The sequence below is a fragment of the Myotis yumanensis genome, unplaced genomic scaffold, assembly GCF_028538775.1.
Source record: "Myotis yumanensis isolate MYYU_CA2020_CCGP unplaced genomic scaffold, mMyoYum1.0.hap1 SCAF_1, whole genome shotgun sequence".
In the NCBI taxonomy this organism is placed as follows: Eukaryota; Metazoa; Chordata; class Mammalia; order Chiroptera; family Vespertilionidae; genus Myotis; species Myotis yumanensis.
Genome location: NW_027223752.1, coordinates 101,937,720 through 101,944,291, shown reverse-complemented (window position 1 = coordinate 101,944,291; position 6,572 = coordinate 101,937,720). Strand labels below are relative to the sequence as shown.

The following is a 6,572-nucleotide window of genomic DNA, read 5'->3' as shown; positions in this document are numbered from 1 at the left end:
CAGCTTGTAAACAGCAAGCCCTATCCCCTCCAACCAAGGAAGCTGATAAGAAATGGTTAATGTCTCTCTTCCCTAACTAGAGAATACACAGCTTAAATTACCCTGGAACTGCTAAGGCAAGGGGTGGGGGGCGGGGGGAGAGAAGGGAGAGTTTTATCTCACCCACTAAACAAAGAAGAAAGCTGTCTTGGAGAAAGGGAAGAGAAGAAAGTTTTAGCTAATTGTTGATATTTTGTTGTTGTTTATTTGTTTTACTGTGCAGAAAGTGAAAGTCTTGGCTTTATTCTTTTGTCTCACTAGCAAACATGGAAGTAAAGATCTCAGCCAACTGCTTTTTAAATTTATTTTTTTCATTTTATTTTTATTTAACTTTATTGTTTGAAGGTATTATAGATGACACCCCTTTTCCCCCACTTGCCCCCTTTAACTTGCTCCTGCCCCCTCCTCAGGCCTTCAGCACACAATTTTCTGTCCATGGGTTATGCATATAAGTTCTTTGGTTAATCTCTTCCTCCTCCCCACACTTTCCCTCTGAAATTCATCAGTCTGTTGCATGCTTCAATGTCTCTGCATCTATTTTGGGCATCAGTTTAGTTTGTTCATTAGATTCTACACATAAATGAGATCACTTGATACTTGTCTTTCTCTGACTGGCTTATTTCACTTAGCATAATACTCCCCAGGTCCCTGCATGCTCTCCCAAAGGGTAAGAGATCCTTCTTTTTTATTTTATTTTTTAAAATATATTTTATTTATTTTTTACAGAGAGGAAGGGAGAGGGATAGAGAGCTAGAAACATCGATGAGAGAGAAACATCGATCAGCTGCCTCCTGCACACTCCCCACAGGGTATGTGCCCACAACCAAGGTACATGCCCTTGACCGGAATCGAACCTAGAACCCTTAAGTCCACAGGCCAATGTTCCATCCACTGAGCCAAACCGGTTAGGGCAGATCCTTCTTTTTTATAGCTGCATAGTATTCCATGGTGTAAATGTCCCACAGCTTTTTTACCTACTCATCTACTGATGGGCACTTTGGCTGTTTCCAGAACTTAGCTATTGTAAATAGCACTGCTATGAACATAGAGGTTCATCTATTCTTTCTGATTGGTGTTTTAGAAATCTTAGGATATATTTCTAGAAGTGGGATGACTGGGTCAAATGGGAATTCCATTTTTTAATTGTTTGAAGAAACTCCATACTGTTTTCCACAGTGGGGCTGTACCAGTCTGCATTCCCACCAGCATTATGGTTCCCTTTTCTTCACATCCTTGCCAGCACTTGTCATTTGTTGATTTGATAGTAGCCATTCTGACAGGTGTGAGGCAATATCTCATTGACATTTTGATTTTCATCTCTTTGATGATCAGTGACTTTGAGCATTTTTTATTGTATCTCTTGGCCATCTGTATATCATTTTTGGAGAAGTGTCTATTTAGGTCCTTTGCCCATTTTTCAATTGGATTGTTTGTCTTCATTTTGTTAAGTTGTATGAGTTCTTTATATATTTATATATTTATATGCACCTTATTAGATGTATTATTGGCAAATATGTTCTTCCACACAGTGGTATCCCCTTTCAATTTGTTGATGATTTCTTTTCTTTTTTTGTTACAATATGAGCTGAAGTTTCATATTTCTTTCTGAATTCAATTTAAAAAAGAGAAGCGGTTGACATGACCATCAAACAGGTCCTTAATCCACGTTTAAATCCTTGCCCACCCGCATGGCAGTCACAGGGTGCATACTTGCTTTGTGCTCTTGGTAGGTATGGATGGCTTGATCATGGGACTTGTCAAAGGCAGCCAGGTCCTTGAATAAGGATCATGTGAACTTCATTCTTCCTTGTTCAGTCACCATTTTTAGAGCCAAAGGAATTGCTTCCTCCCATTTCGATTAAATGCAGAGTTGCAACCATCTGAATCGTATTTCAGAATTGTTAATGGCATTTAAGTTGTACACCCCTCGCATTCGCTTTATGTGCCCCCATGGAAGAGGTGCTTTCTGAAGCATCTGTGCTAAAAACTCATTCAACTGATGAGAAGAGAGATCTTTCATGTCTGCTGAGTTGAATGAACTTAAATCATCTTCTTTGGCAGTAATACATCTTTGACTTAAGGCAATACAAGCATTTGTCAGGGTCATATCATAATTGGGTTTTACAGGAGGCAGTCCAGGAGAGTAGAGCCAGGTGTTCCAGTCGACTTGATTGAGAATATCAACCTTATCTTTAAAGTGAGAATACAGGAAGTCCTTCCAGTCATCAGTGGTTATGCTCTGGTAGGAAAATTTCTCAACATAAGCCTTCAGGAATCCTAGGAAAACCTCTGGTCCTCCAAGAAGCTGCTCAAGATAAAAGAGTAAAGTAAAGCCCCTTTCACAGGGAACTGAAGAATATGCGATATCAGGGTCTACATTCTCCAGATCGACCACAAGTTTGGTGAAAGTTTGTGTATCCCCAAAAGTCTTTATTGAATTCTATAGTTCTCCCCATCCTCCCAGAGCATGAAAATGTCTGAACTTTTCACCAAACAACTGTCCGCAAATGTGGCATTCCAAGTACGGAGTATGTCCTTCATTTAACCAAAAGTGATCCCAAGTTTTGTTGGTCACTAGATTTCCTGTCCAACTATGAGATATTTCATGTGCAATAACATTGGAGAGTGACTTGTCACCTGCCAGCAGAGTAGGAGTTACAAAAGTGAGGCAAGGATTTTTCATGTCGCCATAAGGGAGGGATGGTGGCATGACCAATAGGTCATACTGCCCCCATATGTATGGGCGTCCCAGATCTTCTGCAATTTTAAGCATAGATTCAGTCTCAGAAAATTCTTAAGCTGACTTTTCCACCTGCTCTTTCTCAGACCATACCAATGTTCTCGGGCCAATTTGCCTGCTTTCTAAAGCTCCAACAACTAAAGCAATCAAGTAGCAGGGAATCGGGACTTTTTGGCTGAATCTGTGTATTTTCCTGCTCGGATCTTCTGGGTCCGGTGCTTCTCCATCCCGAATGGCACTCATAAGTGCTACCAGTTCTTTAGGGACAGACACCTCTGCACTGTAGGTTAATTTCAAGAAGGTGTGTCCTGGCAAGGAAGAACAGGTTGGCAGTGGATGGCCTGGCACTGACTAAAGAGATATGGGTGCTCCTTCCGGGAAGTTTGCTCAGGAGTGAGCCACTGCAGGGCAGAAGATTTTGGCGATGTTTCAAAAGAAATTTCTATAACGACTTCTTGATTTTTGCTCAGAGCAATGGGAAGAGAGATTTCCATTGGTGATCCGTTGTAACTTTGTCTTTCTCCAAGAGCATATTTGACTTTTTGTCCATTGATGACCACTTTTTCTATTTTAAGATCCTTTGTATCCAAAATCAGGCTGCGCAGATTGTCCTCCTGAGACTGGACTGTGAGCGCGGTGGTCCCAGTCAGCGCCGAGAGTGAAGTCGGTGCTGCAGCGCAGATGGAGATGCTTGGTCTGGCAGACGGACGCTGGAGTGGCCAAGGAGCACGTATCCACCACCTCTGGCATGGCTCTGGGGAGTCCCGCTGCACCCCTATAGGCACCCCGACACTCACACGGCTAGACAGCTTGACTGAGCTGTTGATGATTTCTTTTTCTGTGCAGAAGCTTTTGCTGTGCAGAAGCTTTTTAGTTTGATTTTTTCCCTTGCCCTAGGAGATGTATTGACAAATATATTGCTATGAGAGTTGTCTGAGATTTTGCTACCTGTGGTTTCCTCTAGGATTTTATGTTTTCATGACTAACATTTGAGTTTATTCTTGTGTATGGTGTAAGTTGGCGGTCCAGTTTCACTTTTTTTGCATATACTTGTTCAATTTTTCCAACACCATTTATTGAAGAGACTGTCTTTACTCCATTGTATGCTCTTGCCTCCTTTGTCAAATATTAATTGAATATAATGGTTTGGGAGGATTTCTGGGTTCTCTGTTCTGTTTCATTGATCTATATGCCTGTTCTTGGGCCAGTACCAGGTTGTTTTTATTACCTTAGCTTTTTAGTATAATTTGATATCTGGTATGGGGATTCCTCCTACTTCGTTTTTCTTTTTCATCATTGCTGCAGCTATTCGAGGTCTTTTTTGGTTACATATACGTTTTTGGAGTATTTGTTCTAGGTCTATGAAATATGCTGCTGGTATTTTAATAGGGATTGCATTGAATCTATAGATTGTTTTGGGTAGTATGGACATTTTAATGATGTTAAATCTTCTAATCCAAGAACACAATGTATTCTTCCATTTTTTTGAATCTCCATCTATTTCTTTTTTCAGCATCCTGTGGTTTTGTGACAACAGGTATTTTATCTCCTTGGATAAGTATATTCCAAAGAATATTATTTTTGGTGATGTGTTGCAATGGTCTGGATTATTATTATTATTATTATTATTTAGTTTCTTTTTCTGAGAGTTCATTATTGGTGTATAAAAATGCCATTGATTTCTGGATGTTAATATTTTATTCTGCTACATTGCTAACTTCATTTATTAAATATAGTAGTTTTTATAGTAGTGGAGTCTTTAGGGTTTTCTATGTATAATATCATGCTATCTGCAAATAATGACAGTTTTACTTCCTCCTTTCCGATTTGAATGCCTTTTATGTTTTCTTCTTGTCTGATTGCTGTGGCTAGGACTTCCAGTACTATGTTGAATAACAGTGGTGAAAGTGGACATTCCTGTCTTTTTCCTGTTATTAAGGGAAAAGCTTTTAGTTTTTGTCCATTTGAGTCTGATGTTGGCAGGTTTGTGATATATAACTTTTATAATGTTGAGGTATGATCCCTCTATTACAACTTCGCTGGGAGTTTTTATCAAAAATGGGTGCTGTATTTTGTCAAACGCTTTTCTGCATCTATTGATATGGTTATATGATTTTGTATTTCAATTAGTTTTTGTGATGTATCACATTTATTGATTTGTGAATGTTGTATCAGCCTTGCATGCCTGGAATAAATCCCACTTGATCATGGTGTATGATCTTTTTAATATATTGCTGGATCCGATTTGATAATATTTTCTTGAGGATTTTAGTTTCTGTGATTATCAGGGATATTGGCCTGTAATTTTCTTTCTTTGTAGTGTCTTTATCTAGTTTTGCAATTAGGATAATGCTGGCCTCATAAAACAAATTTGCAAGTCTTCCTTGCTTTTGAATTTTTTGGACTAGTTTGAGGAGAGTAGGTGTTAGTTCTTCTTTGAATGTTTGTTAAAACTTCCCTGAGCAGCCATCTGGACCAGGGCTTTTATTTGCTGTGTTGTTTTAAAATTATTATTACTGTTTCAATTTCATTAGTTTTATTGGTCTATTCAGATTTTCTGAATCTCCCAGATTCAGTTTTGAAAGATTGTATGTTTCTAGGAATATTCTTACAATCCAGTGTATTTCTGTGATGTCAGTTGTTACTTCACCTCTTTTGTTTCTGATTCTATTTATTTGGGTCCTCTTTCTTTGTATCTTGGTGAGTCTAGCTAGCAGTTCATCAATCTTGTTTACCTTTTCAAAGAACCAGCTCTTGGTTTCATTGATCTTTTGTATTTATTATTATTATTATTATTATTATTATTATTATTTTAGTTTCAATGCCATTTAGTTCTGCTCCGATCTTTATTATTTCCTTCCTTCTACTTACTCTGGACTTTTCTTGTTGTTCTCTTTCTGTTTCAGTTGTAGGGTTAGATGATTTATTAAAGATTTTTCTTGTTTCTTGAGGTGGCCCCATAATACTATGAACTTCCCTCTCAGAACTGTTTTCGCTATGTCCCATGGATTTGGGATTGTTGTGTATTCATATTCATTTGTTTCAAGGAATTTTTTCAATTTCTTCCTTTATCTCATTGGTAACCCATTCATTGTTTAAGAACATGCTATGTAACCTCTATATGTTTGAATATTTTGGGGCAGCAAGAAAAAACTATATGTTCAACCACTAAGCCACACCAGCTGGGCCTCTTTTTATTATTACAGCAGTCACTTTAACATTTCTTACAATACTAGTTTGGTGGTAATAAACTCCTTTAGCTTTTTATTTTTGTTCAGGAAGCTCTTTATTTCACCATTTATTTTGAAAAATAGCTTTATTGGATAGAGTAGTTTTGGTTTCAGAAACTTGCTTTTCATTACCTTGAATACTTCATGACTTCCCTAATAACTGCAGAGTTTCTATTGAGAAATCAGCTGACAGCCTTATGGGAGCTCCTTTTTAAGTAACAAATTGCTTTTTTTTTTTGCTGCCTTTTAAAATTCTCTCTTTGCCTTTAATTTTTGGCATTTTAATTTTGACGTGTCTAGGCTTGGGCCTCTTTGGGCTCTTCTTGCTTGGGACATTCTGTGATTTGTGAACTTGTGTGACTTTTTCCTTCACCAAGTTAGGGAAGTATTCTGCCATTTTTTCTTCAGACAGGTTCTTTAGCCTTTGCTCACTTTCTTCCCCTTCTGGCATTCCTATGATGTGGACGTTGTTATGTTTCATGTTCTCCCACAGTTCCCTTAGTGTCCTGTTTTTTAATTGTTTTTTCTTTTTGGTCCTGAGTGATTTTTTTTCTAATTTACTG

The 6,572-nt window shown here is 38.0% G+C and overlaps 1 pseudogene; it reads right to left on the bottom strand.

Moving 5' to 3' along the window:
* Positions 1-1,735: 1,735 nt before the first annotated feature.
* On the bottom strand, positions 1,736-3,529 carry LOC139004579 (leukotriene A-4 hydrolase-like; annotated as a pseudogene).
* Positions 3,530-6,572: the final 3,043 nt, after the last annotated feature.